At 40.9% G+C, this 20,850-nt stretch overlaps 1 long non-coding RNA gene across 2 annotated transcripts in view; it reads left to right on the plus strand.

The window, feature by feature from the left end:
• Window positions 1-20,850, plus strand: part of LOC309644481 — a 136,971-nt gene that overhangs the window by 97,339 nt on the left and 18,782 nt on the right. Inside the window, exon 3 of one of the 2 annotated variants that reach the window (XR_014254451.1) lies at window positions 6,157-7,312. The exons of the other annotated variant lie outside the window; for it this stretch is intronic. This is a non-coding gene — a long non-coding RNA (uncharacterized lncRNA). Of the gene's footprint in view, window positions 1-6,156; window positions 7,313-20,850 lie in introns of those variants that run through there. 2 annotated transcript variants of the gene reach the window in all.

Here is a 20,850-nt window from a genome sequence, read left to right on the forward strand (position 1 = left end):
GGTTACTAAGATTCACTCCTTTGTTTCCCTCTGTTCGTCCTTCTGTGTGTTAACTTCATCCTTATTCTTCACATCAGAGCAAGGCACTTCCACGTGACAGCAAAATGGCTCCCAAGGAAAGGAGTTAAGCTTTTTTTTTTTTTTCTCTTTACACAATAATTGAAAAAGAACCCAGGTCCTGTCTCTTACTGACCTGATTAGGGTCCTGTGCTCATTTCTATCTCTGCAGCCAGAGGGGTACGATGTACTGATTGACTGAAGGCCATCTGAGTTCACCCTTTGAATTAAGGATGGTGTCAATCCCAGGCAAGAGTTCAAGTGTTTGCCAGAGGTGATTTCTCAGAAAGAATTTGAGGAGATATTTCCCCAAAAGATTAGTGAGAGAGTACTGTATGACCAAAACCACAGATAGAGGCAGGTAAAACCGATTTGAGGCATGGTTCAATAAATTAATTAGTTAATGGTACTATTAGAATCATCTTGAAAAATGTGGTAATAAGTTGAGCTGTGCCCATAATTCATCACCAGTGGCTTATAATATTAAGCACACATGTTAATGGATGATGACACTTTTAAAAGATGTAAGAATAAAGACACAACTGTATAAATATCAATCCAATACCATAAATGAAACTAATTACTTACCTATAAACTCTATTATTAAATGCCTGTGAAAAATAAGATTTCATATTTCTTACTGTAAATGACTCCAGAGACTTAGTTTCCTTTGTCTTGATAGTATCTTATCATCAGGCTTCTTTTTTTTTCTGCATGGTTTAACAATATACACACTGGAGCCATGAAAGACAAAAAATGTTACATTCCCCCCCCTCCATCCCCCATTTTCCCCTGGTAATAAAGAAAGGACATGCAGAGAGAGGAATCCGTAGGACTGACCTTTCTTTATCTTGAGTAAATCAAGAGAAAACATCCTTCTGCTGGTTTATGACAAGGCCATTTGAAAATTCCACAAGTGAGATAATTCCGTTGATTAGTGATGGCTGATGGTTCTGGAGTTTACAAATGGCGACAGACCACGTCTTCCTGAGCCTGGTGAGAAGAACATCAGTCCTTTATTCTAGTCCCAGGCTCTTCCTTTTGACTCTCATCTACTGGCAGTATCTGTGGTGGTTTTGCAATAGGTTCATAAGTTCATCAACACTTCTCCCTCTAAATGTTGGAGCCTGATACCCACCCTCTTGCATAAGGGTTGGCCTTACTTCTAACAAATAGAGTATGGCAAAAGTGATAGCATACCTGCTTTAGGTCATTAAATGCATCGCAGCTTCCTCCTTGATTTCTCTTTCTCCTTTGGACCACGCCTCGTGCTGGAAGCCAGTGGCCATTTGGTGAAAACACTTCGGGCTGCTGGTGTGAGCCACCGCTCCGGGGTGGCTGGTGCCCACGACCTGGTCTCGTCAGTCTGTCATACAGAGTGAAGTAAGTCAGAACGAGAAAAACAAATACCATATGCTAACACATATATATGGAATCTAAAAAAAAAGGTTCTGAAGAACCTAGGGGCAGGACAGGAATAAAGACACAGACGTAGAGAATGGACTTGAGGACATGGGGAGGGGGAAGGGTAAGCTGGGACGAAGTGAGAGAGTGGCATGGACATATATACACTACCAAATGTAAAATAGATAGCTAGTGAGAAGCAGCCGCATAGCACAGGGAGATCAGCTCGGTGCTTTGTGACCACCTAGAGGAGTGGGATAGGGAGGGTGGGAGGGAGACGCAAGAGGGAGGGGATATGGGGATATATGTATATGTATAGCTGATTCACTTTGTTATAAAGCAGAAACTAACACACCATTGTAAAACAATTATACTCCAATAAAGATGTTAAAAAAAAAAACCCAACACTTCAGAAGCCCTGTGAAGAGGTCCCTGTGCTAAGGAACGAAGGCCCCCTGCCTGCTGCCAGCAAGAGAGGGAGGCTCCCTATCTAAAGCCATGTGAGTGCGCCGTCTGGGAAGGGGGCCCCTTAGCCCCGGTCAAGCTTTCATTCACCTGAAACTTCCAGCCAGGTCTTGACCTCAGCCTCATGAGAGACCCTGAACCAGAACCACTAGGCTAAACTCTTTCCAGATTCATTACCTTCAGAAAATGTGTGAGATAATAAAACGTGTGTTGCTTTAAGCCACTTGGGGGCTTAATGGGGGTTATATTTGGGTGTAATTGATTACGCAGCAATACCCAATCTTATTTCCCATTGCTTGTCAGGATGCAAACTCTCCTGACATGTATCAACCAATAAATTAGTTAGTCAAGCAGTCAACTAACTGAGCATGTGTTTACTATTTACCGCTTCCATAGGCAGGATAATCTCTAATCTAACCTCAGCACCTTCCTTATCTCCTCTTGCCTTCTCCACATTTCTGGTGATTTTCTAGTCAGTAGCATACAGATGAGCCCATAATTTTGCTTTAATTGACTTATCTATGTTATATTTGGCCAACTTCCCCAAAGGCAGAAGTCTTCATATTTTTAATATTTCTGAATGCATTTCTGGATTAAATAAGGCTTGATGAAGTAGCAAATGAGTTCTTTCAAGTTGCTTGACTCCCAGGGAAATTTAATAAATTTGACTCTTTCAGAGCAAGGCCTTTGTTGCAGTCTTATGCAGAGAGGAGTCTGATTTCCCCATTCCCATCACTTACCGCTTTACCCCCATGGAGAGCAGGTGTCAGCAAAGTTTCTGTAAAGGGCCATAGAGGAAAACGTTTAGGCTTTGGGGGACATATGCAACTACTCGAATTTATTGTGATAGTGTGAAAGCAGTGATAGACAATAAATAAATAAATGGACATGACTGTGTCCCAGTAAAACTTTATTTACAAAAACAGGTGCTAGAACAGTTTTGGCCCCTGGGCTGTAGTGTGTGGACCCACATCCTAGGATGGAATTCCCCAACATTGCTACATCATAAGAATCACCTGGAAAACTTGTTTTACAATAGCCACGTCTACCTGCAAATGTGTTTTGACTAAGCACCTCCATTGTTCCTTATAATCTGACCAATTTGGAAACCCTGGAGATTTCAATCAAACCTGTGGTTTCCTTTGTGCCAGGGGATGCTTTCCCCTGTGAGACTGAGATGAGAATGTGAGGCAGGAATCACAAATCACATTTCTTGATGTAAGATTTCTCCGATTTTGCAAGGCTACAATCCTCATCTAAGGACTGGCTATCATGTTTCTCATAAATACACAGCTAAATATCTTATGGTAGGAAAGACAACAACAGATAAAACGATCACTTCCCTACTTCATTAAGGAAAAAGTAATGTCCCAAGAAAATTTCTGGACTATCCACTTTGTTTAAAGGATGCAGTCATCTTAACTGTTCTCCTGCACAATGGGTAATTTTCTTAAAATGATAGTTGCTTTGCAAGATTAAGATTTTTAAGATATAAAATTTAGATACATAATATGAAATTAGGTGGAGGGCAGAAACACTTCAGTCTGACCAAAGTTCAACCAAAGAGGTAGTTCATATCTAACCATGCTGTGCTCAGATTTCAAATGTGTGGTTCATCTCTTAGAAATAAAATTATAATTGCAATTTTTGAATGGATTTCCTATATGCATGCTGAGACCCTTGTCCTAGTCCAAATTAGTGAGACACAGTATCCTAAGATTGCCTTTCTTTTGCTTTTTTATTGAGTACTTGGGCTTTATAATTTTAATAAATATCATCAAGGAACAAACAAACCCTATTAATTGCCCCCAGGGCTTCCACCCAAATCTTTGGGTATAACATATCAGAGATGTAGCTATATGTGTAGAGAGTGCATGATTTGGTTCTCAACCTTGACAATACTGACATTTTGGACTGGAACGTTTTTATTGTGGGAGGCTGTCCTGTGCATCATATGTGGGCTGGTTAGCAGCCTTCATTGCCTCTATCTGCTGGATTCCAGTAGCACTCTCAAGTTGTGACAATCAAAAATGTCTCCAGACCCTGCCAAATGTTCCCCGGGGGGCCAAGAATCATCCCTGTTGAGAACCATTGATATCAAGAGTGTGTGAAAACCCTAAGCAAAGTGGAGGAAAGGGACAGCTTTCCAGACATCTCATATTAAGTCCCTGCCCTCAAATTCTCCTGAAATACTTAGATAAGGAAAAGATGGGCTCATTCAAGCTGTAATTATTCAGGTAATTGACTCAATGCTCCTCTTTGCTCTCCACATGCAAACACCAACAGCGAGATTTAGCTCTCCTGGGAACCGCACAGGAATCAATTCTTCAGGAACACCTGGGGACCATCATTTGTTAGATTCCTCAGTAATAATTTTCCAACACCCAGATGTTAGAAAAACCATTTGTACACACTGACCCGGGCTCGCTGCATTTTGACATATCTGCAGCCAGAGAATGCCAGGGAGTATGAGTAAGAACTAGGCAGCATATACCATCTGGTGTTTTTAAAAATACATACCATAGACCCAATTAAGAACTTATTTTTATGCTATTTATGAATGGGCTTATTTTGAATGAAATAGAAGCCTAACCCTAAAATAAATGAACTAGCTCAAATTTTTATTTAAATTGAATTTTCTAACATGATTTCATAATAATGGGATTTTGGAATACAACCTAAGACATTGTGTGGGCTGAATTGTGTCCTCCCCACAAATTCATATGTTGAAGCTCTAACCCCTCAGTATTTCAGAAAATAATCATATTTGGTGATAAGTTCTTTAAAGTGGTAATTAAGTTAAATGAGGTCATTAGTGTGGGCCCTAATTCAATGACTGGTGTCCTTATAAGAAGAGGAGATTTGGACACAGACATGAACACACACACAGGAAAAGCCACGTGAGGACACAGCAAGAAGGCGGCCATCTACTAGCCAATGAGAGAGGCCTCAGAAGAAAACAAACCTGCTGTCACCTTGGTCTCATCACCTTGTCACCTTGGTCTTGGTCTTCTAGCCTCCAGAGTTGTAAGAAAATACATTTCTGTTGTTTAAGCCACTCAGTCTGTGGTATTTAGTTATGGCAGCCCTAGCAAAGCAATATAGTGGGTTCCCTAACCCATTTGTTCCCTGACCTGGGAATAAGGGTCATTAGTATAAGCAAATGACAAAGAAATGACCAAGTCCTTGAAAGTGCCTCTCCCAACTCCCCACGCAAGTCAAGATAGTAAATCAGAAGCAGATCACATTCCTGAAGCAATGACAGAGATGAGTAATCTCATTAAAAACCAGAAGGATACAGCCATGGTGGTGTCACATCTATGCATTTAGTTCACCTGGTTGGTCTCAGCAAAACCTAATGGATCTAGCAGATGATAGTGAACTTCCATAAACTAGTTGGTAGACTCAGTTGCAACTATTATCTGGATATGGTATCATCACTGAAGAAGATGAACACAGCCTCTTGCACTTTGTACATAGGCACTGACTGACAAATTATTTATTCTCAAAACTCTAATAGAGAGAATTAAAAGCAACTTGCATTTACATGGCAAGGACAGGAGTATACCTTTATTATCTTGGTCCTGATCTCTTATCTTTTCCCACTTTATGACATAATATAATCCATAGGGAACTTAATCATCTTTACATTGCATATCACAAAGTCCACCCTATTGATGATATCATGCTAACTGGCCTTGAGAAAGCAGGAAATGTCATGTATTCTACAGTCTTGGTAAGACATCTGCCTGCCACAGAGTGTGAGGAAACCATGAAGCTCCATGGACCTACCACACTGGTGAAGATTTTAGGAGTTAGTGGCCTTGGACATGCTGGCATATCCTCCCTGAGATAAAGAACCAATTTGTTGTATCTTGCTCCTTCTACCATTAAGAAAGAAGCTGAGTATCTGTTGGATCCCTTTGAATTCTGGAAACAAAGTTATACTGCATTTGGGAATACTGCTATGATCCATTTATGATGTTTTCTGGTTTTGAATGAAGCACAGAGCAAGAGGGAGTTCTGTGTGGTCCACGCTGTGGGAAAAGCTTCTCTGATGCTTGGGCTTTATCAGCAAATCCTATGGTGTTCAAAACTGTCTATGACGGTTAAGATTACCGTGTGGCATCTCTGGCAAGCTCCTGGAGGAGAGTCAAAGTTTAGAACCTTAGGGACTAGGATAAGACTATTCTGTATGTGGTGAAGTACCATAATGTGTTTGTAAAACAGCTCCTGATTGACTATGTGGCCATCGTAGATACTGAGCATCTGACCCCTGGGATCACATGACTCTTCGATCTGAGCCATCCACTATGAACTCAGCATTACTGGATTCACCTGGTTATACATTGGGGCGTGCACAGCATCTGTTCATTATGGTGTAGAAGTGATGCATTCAGGACCAGCTCAAGCAGATCCAGAAAGCACAGGTAAATTACATGCAGAGACAGTCCAGACTCCCTTATCACCTACCTGTGCTGTTCCACACTGGCGCTTCCTTCAACCCACACCATGGCCTCACTGGAGGTGAGTATATGTGTGTGTTGGGTGATGAAAGGGGATTTGCCTCTGATCAACCAACAGAAAAGGACACTGGCCTAGTTTATAGGCGGGTTGGTATAATGTTGGCTGTGATTGGAAATGGGCTGCAGCTGCATTACATCCCCACCTAAGAGAGCCCTGGAGGAGAGCAGGAAAGGGAAATCCTCCCAGCAGGTAGAGCTTTGAGACGTACACTTAGTTGGACCCTTTGTTTGAAGGGAGGTTGTCTGAAGTCCAAAATACAGACATGTATTGATGCCTAGGCAGGAGCAAATAGTTTGCCTGGCTGGTGAGGGGCCTGAGAAGAGGGATACTGAAATCAGTGACAAGGAGGTCTAGGGAAGAGTGTGATTGGACACAGGAAGGTGGTCCCCAAATGTGAAGATCTTTGTGTCTCGGTTTGATGCCCACTCAAAGAACATCTCTACTGCAGTCAAGATTCTCATCATCCTGTCAGGTGGACAGAATAATCCTTCCTAGGGATGTCAGCCAGCCTTTCTTCATGGTCACTTCAGTGCAGTGGGTCTATGAACAGAATGGCCATGGCGGAAGGATGGAGACCACGCTAGGCTCAGCATGGATTCCCTTCCACCAGGATCGCTCTAGCTGCTGACACTGCCAAGCACCCAACCTGCTGGCATCAGACAAGAAAGCTGAGCCCCTAATGGGGCCCACTGACTAACCAGCCACCTGGTAGTAGGTGAAAGATAGCTCTGCCCTTCCGCCTTGAAAAGGCAGGTTCATTGCTTCTCAGACTGATATATAATCTGAATATAGGTTTTCCCTTCCCGCCCTCAGTGCCTCTGCCAGCCAGACACATACAGAATCTGAGGGCTTGAAGAATGTCTTTGCCATCAACATGATACAGAATCTGAGGGCTTGAAGAATGTCTTTGCCATCAACATGATAGCCGTACACCATAGCCTCAGACTGAAGGCCTGCTTTTGTTACAAAGATGTAATAGTGGCCTGATGATCTGGAATTCACATGTTTTACCATGTACCCCATTATCCAAAAGCCTCAGCTGTTGAAGACTTAGCTAAGGTACAGCTGAGGGACATCTTTGTGGGTCTAAGATGTGTCCTCCAGCTTGCAGTAAATTCATTGAACCAAAGGTTGATCTATGGAATTGTGTCTCTAATAATTAGCATACATGAGTTTGGGAACCAAAGAATGGAAGTTGGCTGGACCCTCTCACTGTCACACCCAGTGACTCGCTTGGGGAATGTGTACTCCACACACCTGAAGCCTGAGTCTCTACCAGGTAGATGCCTGGATGTCAGAGGTGGAACACTTCCTCCAGAGGAAAGAGTCAGAATTCCCTTGAACTGGAAGCCTTGACCAGCACTTAGCCATCTTGGGCTTCTCATGCCAACAACCAGCAGGAGTTGCTGGAATAATTGTAGCTGATTATCATGAAGAACAATTGATCCTGATTACCGTGAGAGATCTGGCTTGCTACTACACAAATAATTAGACAGGGAAGAGTACGTCTGGATCCCAGAGGAATCATTTTTTTAAAATTTCCAAGCCCGGTAATGCTGTTAATGGACACTTACAGCAATTGCAACCCCCAAAAGAAGGGCAACTCGTGTCTCAGACTCAGGAATAAAGGGCCAGGTCACGTCATCAGGCCTTAGTCGTTCAAGAGTTTGAGACGGGTTATGACCTTGAAGGGCTCTAAGAAATGCGGCTTGAGACTTTCCCCTTGGGAAGAAGTAAGGGCACCTTATTCACACACACACAGCCCCATGTTGTAGTGTGGGAACTAGATATAAATTAGGAGGGTGTAAGTGTGTCTGAGGAGCACAAAGGGTCACTGAATTAAGCGTACCTTATTTGCTTCCTCAGATTCTCTCAGCCTCACCTGCCTCTTAGAACTTTAGCTACTGATTCCGCCTGAGCCATCACTTTGGCCTAAATCTGTGGTTTTGCCACTTGAATCTTATCAACCACACACCCAGAGTTTCTGACTTCTCCTTCTCCTTCCAGAATCTGGGTTCTCCAGTAGCTGCCAAAGAGGCCCAGGTATCTACCCAGAAGTAGAAGGTAGTTATCTCCTTCTGGGGTGAAATTTGACCAATGCGAGAAGGAGATGAGAAGGAATCCAGTAGGTAAGGAATTTATTGTAAGCGTGGCTTCTCCATAGCCTATGAGAATACATCCTCTGCAGCCTCTTCAGTGGTATAATGAAGCTGGGTCATACAGGTTTTTTTAATTTAATTTTTATTTTATATTGGATCATAGTTGATTTACAATGTTGTGTTAGTTTCAGGTGTACAGCAAAGTGATTCAGTTATACATATACATATATCCATTCTTTTCCAGATTTTTTTCCCATATAGGTTATTACAGAATATTGAGTAGAGTTTCCTGTGCTATACAGTAGCTTCTTGTTGATTATCTGTTTTATATATAGTAGTGTGTATAGGTTAATCCCAAACCCCTAATTTATCCCTCCCCACTACCTTTCCCCTTTAGTAACCATAAGTTTGTTTTCTATGTCTGTGAGTCTGTTTCTGTTTTGTAAATAAGTTCATTTGTGCCATTTTTTTAGATTCCACATATAAGTGATATCATATGATATTTGTCTTTCTCTGTCTGACTTACAGTTTTGCAAGAGCCCTTTGTATGCATCTCTTCCCAACTTCACATTCAGTGATGTCACCTTGGTAGCTTGAAATCAGCCATGTAGGAGTATTTACACCAGGGAAACTGGCAAACACTAGAAATCAGGGCTTTTCCTCCCTGGAGAGCTGGTTGTTAAATATTTACTCTAAACCCCACTGAGCCAAATGGACATTCCCACCACTGGGTCTCTATGGCCCTTCATGAAGCAGTGACCATAACTAATGCATCCCTCCCATTGCTACTCACTTTTCTCTGCTTCACTGCCCTTTTGCTTTGCTTTTATTGCTCTGGCCACTGGGGTCTTCTTGCTGTTCCTTAAATAAGCCAACCTCATTCTGCCTCAAGTGCCTGGTAAACTCTGTTTGCCCACATGTTCATTTGGCTTTTCTAATTATGTTAGGTTGCAGCTCAAATGTCACCTTCTCAGAGAGGTTGTCTGAGATCGCCCTGAAGGAGCCCAATTCTCTCCATTTACTTACCCAGCTTTATTTCTCTTCATAAACCTTATCACAATCTGGCATTATTTTATCACTTTGCAAATAAATCATCGGCATTTAATCTCTGTTTCAGGTTCTGTTTACTAGGAACCCCAGACTAGGACAAGAGTTAAATGGAGTTAAGGAAGGGATTTCAGATCTTTGCTAACAGGATGTTATAGGACCCATGTACACACTATGGAAACTTTCTCCAGCAACCAACCATATGCCAACTTGGCAGCAAGAGTGAAAAAGATGAATGGGTGGGACTTATTCAGGTTTGGGTAAGTGAGAGATGGTCCAGTATGAAAGAGATTCTGGGCTTCTGTATTTCTCTAGTTGAGATTGTTGGCCTGCATTTAAGAATGCCTGCAGAAGTTCTATTTACAATAGCCAAGACATGGAAGCAACCTAATTTTCCATCAACAGATGAATGGATAAAGAAGATGTGGCACATATATACCATGGAATATTACTCAGCCATAAAAAGAAACGAAATTGAGTTATTTGTAGTGAGGTGGATGGACCCAGAGTCTGTCATACAGAGTGAAGTCAGTCAGAAAAAGAAAAACAAATACCGTCTGCTAACACATATGTGTGGAATCTAAAAAAAAAAAAAAAAAAAAATGGTTCTGAAGAACCTAGGGGCAGGACAGGAATAAAGACGCAGACGTAGAGAATGGACTTCAGGACACGGGGAGGGGGAAGGGTAAGCTGGGACGAAGTGAGAGAGTGGCATGGACATATATACACTACCAAATGTAAAATAGATAGCTAGTGGGAAGCAGCTGCATAGCACAGGGAGATCAGCTCGGTGCTTAGTGACCACCTCGAGGGGTGGGATAGGGAGGGTGGGAGGGAGACGCAAGGGGGAGGGGATATGGGGATATATGTATATGTATAGCTGATTCACTTTGTTATAAAGCAGGAACTAACACACCATTGTAAAGCAATTATACTCCAGTAAAGATGTTAAAAAAAAAATGCCTGCAGAGTTAAATGTAGGAGGAGGCAAAGGGCTAGGAGATCAAAAGCAACACACATCAGAGGTACTAATGAGGGCAAAAATCATATTTCATAAACAATGAAGGAGTGAGAAAATAGTTTTCTGAATTTTTCTCCCAACCTATCAAAACATATATATATATATATGCATATATATTTTTTTCTTAATTCCATATATATATTCTTAATTCCATATATATATATATTCTTACTTCCATATATATATTCTTACTTCCATATATATATATTCTTTTTATTTTAATAGATCTTTATTGGAGTATAATTGCTTCACAATACTGTGTTAGTTTCTGCTGCACAGCAAAGTGAATCAGCTATATGCATACACATGTCCCCATATCCCCTCCCTCTTGAGCCTCCCTCCCACCCTCCCTATCCCACCCCTCGAGGTGGTCACTAAGCACCGAGCTGATCTCCCTGTGCTATGCGGCTGCTTCCCACTAGCTATCTATTTTACATTTGGTAGTGTATATATGTCGATGCTACTCTCACTTTGCCCCAGCTTCACCCTCCCACCCCATGTCCTCAAGTCCATTCTCTATGTCTACCTCTTTATTCCTGCCCTGCAACTAGGTTCATCAGTACCATTTTTTTTTTTTTTTTTAGATTCCATATATATGTGTTCGCATACGGTATTTGTTTTTCTCTTTCTGACTTACTTCACTCTGTATGATAGACTCTAGGTCCATCCACCTCACTACAAATAATTCAATTTTGTTTCTTTATGGCTGAGTAGTATTCCATTGCATATATATTAACCCACCATTTTCTTTTACGCTTTTTTGCTCTAGCCACTGGGGTCTTCTTGCTGTTCCTTAAATAAGCCAACCTCATTCTGCCTCAAGTGCCTGGTAGATTCTATATGCCCAGATGTTCCTTTGGCTTTTTCAATTATATTAGGTTGCAGCTCAAATGTCATCTTCTCAGGGAGGTTGTCTGAAATTGCCCTAACTAAAAGAGCCCAGTTCTCCGTATTCACTTACCCAGGGTTATTTCTGTTAATAAACCTTACCACAATCTGGCATTATTTTATTTACTTGTTCATTTTTGTCTTCCTGTCTAGAATACAGATGCCGTGGGGGCAGAGATATATCAGTTCTGAAACTCCAGCACTTATAATAGTGCCAAGTACATAATAGATCCTTTATGAATATTTGTAGAGTAAATGAATAATCAATTATCATTAACTGTTAATTTATTTATAATTAAATAAATATTTTTAAATTAATAATAATTAATTACTCAGTGACTTTGTGTGTACCTATCTCTATGCCAGGTCAGGAGACCAGGAAGTGGAAGACTTGATTCAAACTTTTGAGCAGCTAGCAGTTTCGTTGAGGTGATAAGCCACATGTACACACAACACCTGAACACACTGCAGTGTAGCATGTGACATATGTCAAATCGATGATGAGCCTTCCATTTGACAAGTGTCATGAGAGTTCAGAGAACAGACCACAGTGCACTGGAGCAGACAGCTTTTTAGAAGAAGCAGGTTTTTGTGCCCCCCATGAGCATGGGTTTGATATGGGGGTAAAGAATAGAAAGAGGATTGTTTTGGTAACCCTCCAGGACCTTACCAGTGCTAAATTTGTTAGTATCCAACCATGCAACCCATTAAAACCCCCAAATGGCCAGTTGTCCAATTACCTTGTCTACATGACACACGTGCACACAAAAAAATCATCTAGGAGATGATATGAGTTTAATACTTAAGCAGATCTCTGTTGTGTTTTGAGCTCTGCTGCAATGAGATGAATAAATATTGACTGGTTTAAATGAAATCAGGAACACTCAACTCAAGTGCTGAACGATGTCTGTGTACCACTTTAGAAAGGAAAAAACAAGATGCATTCTGTTTGTCAGGGACTGACTGATGTCCAGTCCGACGTCCCCATTTGGTGTCAGCCTCTGATAAAAATGAAGCCAGTTGATTTATTCGAGTATTTTTTCACTGTGACTATTTGACAAAAGCCCATTTAAATTGCCCTCATCAATTGTACTCTTTTATCCTGGTTTCAGCTCTTCCTTGTGCTGTCTTGTCTTCTCAATGCTGGTATAAATGTTCCTTGCTTTAATTTTAATTTTTTGAATCCAAAAACTTCATGCACTCTAAAATTCTTTATATTGGTTTTTAAAACTAATAACACATACACAAAAAATCTAACCACCCTACCCCCAAAACTTTGCCAACCTGCTCCTGAGGGTTTAAGTAAGATTTAGTTCATAGGTGGCGCCCTGTATACAATCCTTTTTTCCCTTGAGCTGATTCACTGATTTGTGTAAGGCCAGGAGCTTTTCTCCTCCTTACAGGATCAGTCCTCAGCCACAGCTTCTGAAGGAACATTGTTGTTCTTAGTGACATTAAAACAGAAGAAGCTAGAAAGGCCCTTTATTTCTAAAACTACTTTTTCATAGCCCATAAACAACAGACACACTAGTAACTCTGCACAGGGCATTAGGGCAACATCAACTCACACATCAGGAGATTTATGTTAGTGTCCGTTTCCTAAAGGAAAGGAAGAGAAATTCAGCTCCTATTAATATTTATCAAGGCCACTCTGGAAATTATTCAGAGGTGAGGCATTCTGAGAGGAAAATGCAAAATTCTCATTTTGGTTTAGAAGAATGTTTTAAAGGTATTCAACAAACAATTTCCAGAAATTTGATGATGAGAAGAACAATTCTAAGAGAAACAGAGAGCCAAGTAAGACTAGGGCATCAAATCACGGTAAACTTAAGTTATTAGTGGAAGAGAGGTCAATCAGGTTATTACTATTAAAGATTTCAAGGAACTTGTACTCAGAACCAAAGGAAAAAGAACAGACATTCAGAAGAATAAATATGTGTTGAGTGTTGAAGAAAAAGTATCTGAATAAATGAATGAATGAACCAGCAAGTCTTAGAGAATTTTGTTACTCATTGGTTAAAGTATAAAAACTTGTGAAAACATAGATTTATGACAACATGGTGTGTTGATCTATATCCCTGAATGATGTAATCCCACTGCTATATTTACTGAAAAGTATTCTTACTTGAGGCCATGAGGATTAATGTTGCTCTCTTGGTAATATACCAAGAAACAGTCTGATGTCTTTTAAAACAAAGCAATATAACACTCTGAATGTACAAGCAACATTGCTCCAGGAAACACATTTATCTGTCAGAGCCAAATAGTAATCCTAATTTAATGAACATCTCCAGTTTGTTGAGCCCACCGGGGAAGGAGAGCCTTTTGGGAAAGCCTGAAACTGAATTGTGCCGATTTATTAGGTAGCTTTTTATTTAGGGTGAAATTTAAGTACCTGGAATACTTGACCAAAAGATTCAAGAGTTCTCTCAAAATTGAGTCTATTGTCCAAGATTATCCCTTAAATGTTGAGGGGAAAGAAAATAGTCATCTATATATTACTTGCCTTGCTCTCAGACAAGTTACTTGTATCTTTGTATCTTAAGGTCACCTTAAGATATTCTCCCTGCAAGGAATAATATTGCACAATCAAAAAAAGAACAATATTAGATTCATTCATTCATTCCTGAAATATTAGAAATGCTTGACAGACAGTCCTTTCATAGGGTCCTTTTACAGAGAATTGCATTCCACAAGGCAAAACCAAGAAAATTTAAAACAACCAGTATTTTCTGGAATATTTTGATTTCATGATAAGGGCAACCATGGGGCTCACTAAGCAGGCCTTGGTCAGGAGCTGTGTCAAGGTGTGTGTCATTATTCAGACAGCGCTCCAGACCTCTCAGATATCAGCATCCTTGTCTGTTCCTTCTGAAGCCCTTTCACTGGCAGTCATTGTTGGTATGAGCAAGGAAGGGAATGCATGCTTTCACAACTGTTAAGCTATATCTGCCCAGTTTAGGGAGAAGAGCTTTGCAGTCAGCCTACCTTAGACTCTGTGCTCCTTGCATAATACTTGTACTGTTTTCTAAGATGGGACAACTTGTGTTCTGTAGGGCTATATGATGGTAGCTGGCATCCCCTTTTGCCTTAGAACATTTTTTTTTTAATTGTAGTATAGTTGCTTTACAATGTTGTGTTAGTGTCTGCTGTACAAAGAAGTGAATCAGCTATACGTATACATATATCCCCTCCCCCTTGGACCTCCCTCCCACCCAACCCCATCCCACCCATCTAGGTCACCACTGAGCACCGAGCTGAACTCCCTGTGCTATACAGCAGGTTCCCACTAGCTATCTGTTTTACACATGGTAGTGTATATATGTCAATCCCAATCTCCCAATTCATCCTACACACCCTCCTGCCCCGTGTCCACACATCCGTTCTCTATGTCTGTGTCTCTATTCCTGCCCTGCAAATAGGTTCATCTGTACCATTTTTCGAGATTCCACGTATATGTCTTAGAACTTCTGTAATAGGACTAGCGCTCTTTTTTCTCCCTTATTTGGCACATATGATTTCTGCATTTGTGTACTTGTCTTATCTGTGGATGACGCTGGGCTGGAGAAGGACACGTGTATCTATGTGTCCACACATGGAGAGTACCCACATCTACCTGGTGTCTTTTCCAGTATTTGGGAGCTAGTTCATTTTTCACATGATTCCAAGTGCCCATAAGCAGCAGCAAAGAATGGAAACTGAATTCCTAATCTTCTCTGAATTGGAAGCTAAGATCACAATTACAGGTTTATTTTTTCTAGATCTTCTGATAAGCCATCTGTAGCATGGCGCGGGATGTGCCTGGTTATGGTAATTAAGGGGTGGGATGAATTGGGGAAAATTATATAACATGAACACGGACAGAAATGATATAAATCGATATGAAAATTTCTTCCTGGAAACTGGACTTGTGATATTTTATTCCCTGCTCCCGAGAGGCCAGTAAGCATCATGAGATCAATAAAATTTCCTAAGATTCAATGAGCCAAACTGGTCTCTCTCTTCACTACATTACCCTGGATCCCATCGAGGCCATGTGCTGAGCAGGGGTCCTGGAGCTCTAACTGCCATGTACTTAAAATAACAAGTGATCTGTGAACATCCTGACACAGAGGGAAGAAGTGGGCAACAGAATTTTCAAATAGGATTTATTTCTTTAATATCCACTGTATTAGTTTCCTGTGGCTGCCATAACAAAGTACCATAAACTTGGTGGCCTAAAGCATCAGAAACTTATTGTCCCCTGGTTCTGGAATCCAGAAGTCTGAAATCAAGGTGTCAGGAGGGCCACCCTCCTCTGGAGGCTCGAGGAGTGGATCTGTTCTTTGCTTCCTGCAGCTTCTGGTGTTTGTTGGTATCCTTGTGGCTGCATCCCTCTAATATCCTCCTTGTTATCCGTATCTTCTCCTCTTCTATCTCTTAGTAGAAGGACAGCTGTCATTGGATTTAGTCACCACCCAGGTAGTCTGAGATGATCTCATCTCAAGGTCCTGAACTTAATTATATCTGCAAAGACCCTTTGTCCAAAAGGTAACATTTAGAGGTTTTAGGGATGTGTGGATGTGGACCTGTATTTTTGGGCCACCATCAAGCCCACAATGTGTCCCATGTGTCAGGTTCTCCTCTAGGTACTTTACACATATTAACTTTGAATTTCCGAAATCTGTATTCAGTGCGTAGCTCTGTCACCAGCCAGCTGTGTAACCTCGGACAAGTCATTTCACTGTGTCTGGGTAGCAGTCTCCTCATTTGTAAAATGAAGAGGGTTGGATTAGTTAAAGGAATCAAAATAATACAGTTGGGAAATACAGAGCCTTAATTTTAGAAGACATAAAAGAATTTGGTTCAATTCTGCATAGGTACAGATCGCCTACAATTTCCCAAGGGCTGTACTAGGTATTAGGACTATAGATGAATATAAGACCCTGGCCTTTGTTTTACATGTCCACTTTCGAAAGGAGGCAACAATATTATCTTTGTGCCCAAGCACTGTCACTCAAGTAGGTGAAGGCGAAGAAAGTTCTCATGAGAAAAAAATTAACAAATTGAATCAGGAATAAAACTGTGTAGAAGAAGCAAGGTGCAGAGCCAACGTTTATTGGCTTCATTGCTAAATCATGAGAAAGTGGATGCCAGTTGCTCTCCACTGAAACCCCAGAGGGTACAGCTACTCGTGACCATCCAGGGATTAATGGTGCATTTAAATTGTTCTCACCAGAGGTTATATATGCACTGAGCCACAGTGGAGGCCAGAGCTGCATAGCACCTAATGGCAAACTCAGAAACACCCCTGCATTTTTCTGAAAGGAGGATTGATAACATCCAAAGATGTTGTGGTGAATAGTCAGTTCAGACAGCCGACCTCCAAGAAGGTCTCAGGTCCCATGAGACCGACCACCCAGGTTCTAGAAATGTGTTCGGGGGAAATCTGAGCATGTACTTTGCTTCAGTGAACTCTACCCTGCAAGGAGGGAATTCATCATCATACTCACTAAAGCAGGGGCACTGGGAGACTGTGTAAGGGCACTGAATGTCTCCACTAAATGTCAGGGTACATTTAGTGAACTTGGCAAGCTCAGACTCAGCCCCAGTTAACATTTTTCTCAAATTCCCCAGCAGACAGTCTGGCCTGGTTGACAGCTTACTCGTAAGAGACCCAGAATTATGTAATCAGTTCAGCTAAGCAAGCTCTAGAAAAGAGATTCACAATACAAAATAATGCCCAGGTTCACTCTTAAGTAGATTGACAACGACCTCTCATCCAGAAAAGGAAGAAGCGTGTCATCCAGAGCAGCTTGTGTGAAGGAACGCTGGTAAGACTCAAGTTCATTTGCAGTGACCACAATTCACCTGGTCATCATGAGAAATAGGCTGTCTCCGGCAACACTCAGCATGAAAGGAAGTGCTCACAGCAGCTCGGGCACATGGCAAATCAAAGAGCTATAGGTGTATAATAAGAGAAAGCTAGTGTCGTGCTGGGTGCCCGCCTCAAAAAGTGCCAGAGAATGTCAAGGCACTGAAAAGCCTAATTATTTGGAACAATAGCATTCATGTGACATACAGGAGACGTTCAGGTACTGAGACTATCTAAAATTTTCACAGTTCCTTGCCCCTAATGTCATGTTTTTCTCCAATTAAGTGCTAAGGGCTAGGAAATAATAATAATAATAGTAATAGTAGTAATAATAGTAATTGGTTTAGTCAACCTGGGCTGTTATAACAAAATATCATAGACTGAGTGGCTTAAACAACAGACCTTTCTTTCTCACAGTTCTGGAGACTGAGAAGATGAAGGTGTGGACAGATGTGGATCCTGCTGAGTGTTCCCTTTCTGGCTTGCAGACAGCTGCCTTCTTGTTGCATCCCCGCATGATGGACAGAGAGGGGGCTCTGTTCTCTTCCTCTTCTTATAAAGGCACTAATCCCGTCATGTGGGCTCCACCCTCATGAACTCATCTAAATCCAATTCTCTCCCAGAGGCACCACTTCCAAATGCCATCACAATGGGGATTAGGGCTTTGACATACAAATTTTGGGGGACACAAACATTCAGTCCATAGTAAAACTAATAATAAAAGAGTAATAATAATAATAAACAGATACTATTCTTTCCTTAATGAAGCTCACAGTCTAGTAGAGTTACAGATGTTCATCAAATTGTCATACCCAAATATATGAAATTCCAATTGTGTTTCAGTTTGAAAAAGAAGAGGTACACGAGGCTATGGGAGCACATAGTAGGGGGATTTGACTAATGGGAGGTCAAAGACTCCCCTGTGACAACTGAGCTGAAATTAAAGGGCAAGTGCGTGCCAACTTGTGGTATCAGACAGAGAGTACAGGTAACTGCCAAGGGAAGGAGAAAGATGGGAGATGGAACCAGATGGACCTGTGGGGTCCAGGAAGTGTGTGTGTGTGTGTGTGTGTGTGTGTGTGTGTGTGTGTGTGTGTGTGTGTGAGACTTTAAGGAAGAGACTTGAATGCAACAGAAAGATAGAACTGGAGTTCCTATCATCACATGATGGGTGTAATCCTCGTGGGTTTCTAATTCTTCATATATTAGTTGGGAAAGTTTCTTCCTCATTGTTGAGGAAACTATGGAAATATTTTTCTCTGTTTTAGGGAAGCCAGTCTTGTCACCACCTTCTCCTGTCTACCACGGCCCATTTCTTCCTCTTGGGCCCTTCCCTCCCACTGCTTTTGGCATTCCCCCCTTTTTAGTGTTTGGTGCAAAGGTCCCTGAAAAGTGACTGCTCATTCTTGTGGAGGAATCTGTGCTTGCGTCTCTACTTCTGAGTTCCTATTATCGGAACAATAGATATTTCAGGGCTTTTCTACTAAAAATAGTTTGTAACAGTTACAGAGATATTATGAAGAATTAAACAAATATTCCATTAAGAGACAAATCATCTCCTTGCAAAAGAAATTCCTTGTAAATAACATCAATATATTGGTTATTTTTTGTAATTTGCTTATTGAAAAACAACCCAGAAAGAGTCATGGCTCAATGTTCTTATGGCCAAGACATACAATAAATTCTGTAAAATCTACATGCTTTTTTAAAATGCCTCCTTGAATTGAAGACAAGAAATCTTACCAATTGAAATGTTCTTAAAACATTCCCATTAGATTGTTTGTCATATATATTCAGCCTTAAAAAGGGTTTTCAGAATGGATACCAGCATGCTACGCATTGAGTGAGGCAGAGATCAGTATCAAAAAAAGCATAAGACAGAACCTGACCCATGTAAGAGCTTGTAGTCAAGGCAAAGAAGGAAAATCAAGATTAACTTATTCATGAATACTGTTGAGCACCTATTATATGTCAGGGATGAACTAGAAAATATCATCCCTGCATTTGCAGAGATTAGAGTCGAGCCAAAGCTACACACTCAGAAAAAAAGACAAAAGCTTTCAACCGTGACTTTCAGCCAACTTGAACATTTTTTATTAGCACAGAAACAAAAAGAGTAGTATTCTAACTTTGCCGCTCTGTAGACGAATTGTCAATTTAATCTATTTAAAGTCAGATCCCTCACAATGTACTAATGCCAAGTATTTAGACATATATGAGAGGCATAAAATATTTAATGTTTATATAACCAGAGTGTGACATTTAGAACATCCAACACAAATGACTCAACAAGTATTGTGTATCAGGGTTTAGGAAATTCATGTGCTCTATATTACCAGGAATCTTTCCATTTACTAATATGTCTCTTCTTCAGTAATTATGTATGAAGACTGAGTGATGGATGAGCAAAGTTGTTATAGAATGAGTTGTGTCCTTCCACAATTCGTGTGTTGAAGTCCTAATGCCCCATGTGACTGTATTTTGAGTCAGGGTCTGTAAGGAGGTGATTAAGGTTAAGTGAGGTTATAAAGGTCAGGTCCTAATTCAATAAAACTGGGGTACTGATAAAAAGAGGAAGAGACACAGTGCTCTCCTTCTCTCTGTGCCCAGAGGAAAGGCCACGTGAGGACACAGGGAGAAGATGGCTGTCTAGAAGCTGGGAAGAGAGCTCTCACCAGGAACCAAACTGACTGAGACTTCTGGCTCCCAGAACTGTGAGAAAACAAATTTCTGTTGGTTAAGTCAGCAGCTTGTTATAGTCTGTTATGGCAGCCCAAGAAGACTAAGACAAAAATAAACTAATATTTATTGAAGTACCTGCTAGGTGCCAGAATCTGTGCATTGTAACAGCCAGTATTTTTTGAATACTAACAAATACAAATATTTCTAGGGAATTATCTTCCTTTACATGGTTCAAGATAGCTTACCACTATGTCCACATTCCAACCACAAGATGAGAAAAGGAGAGGGAACCTCCCTTCCCTTTAAGGCATCACCCAGGATTTACACATTCTATTTGCTTGCCTCCTATTGGAAGATCTTAAATCACATAGCTACCTTAACTACAAAGGAAGCTAAGAAATGTAGTCTTTATTTTTTCTTTTGTCCAAATCAGAGGTTCTATTACTATCAAGGAAAGAATGCATATTAAAGGACAACAGACAATCTCTCCTATACCCACACTTTCAAATGTACTTAGACGTTCCAGAATAGAATATTTAACGTTTATAGCCCTGCTGCTATGCCTCACCCTAGATCCTCTGATTACACCAGTGGATCATGTTACCACTTAGTTGGGGCTAATATTTTCTACACATCTTGGTTACTGACTCCTGCTGCAATGAAGACAGCCCACCCTTTTGTGGATTAACCCCAGTTGTTTATTGCCCACATAATGGAAGAAACACAAATTTTTCTCATAGCTGTGAAAGTAAAGTGATATTGCTTAAGACTTCATATAGGTAGTAATAGAATAACTGGGATATGAA

This window comes from Balaenoptera physalus (assembly GCF_965194825.1).
Source record: "Balaenoptera physalus genome assembly, chromosome: 1".
In the NCBI taxonomy this organism is placed as follows: Eukaryota; Metazoa; Chordata; class Mammalia; order Artiodactyla; family Balaenopteridae; genus Balaenoptera; species Balaenoptera physalus.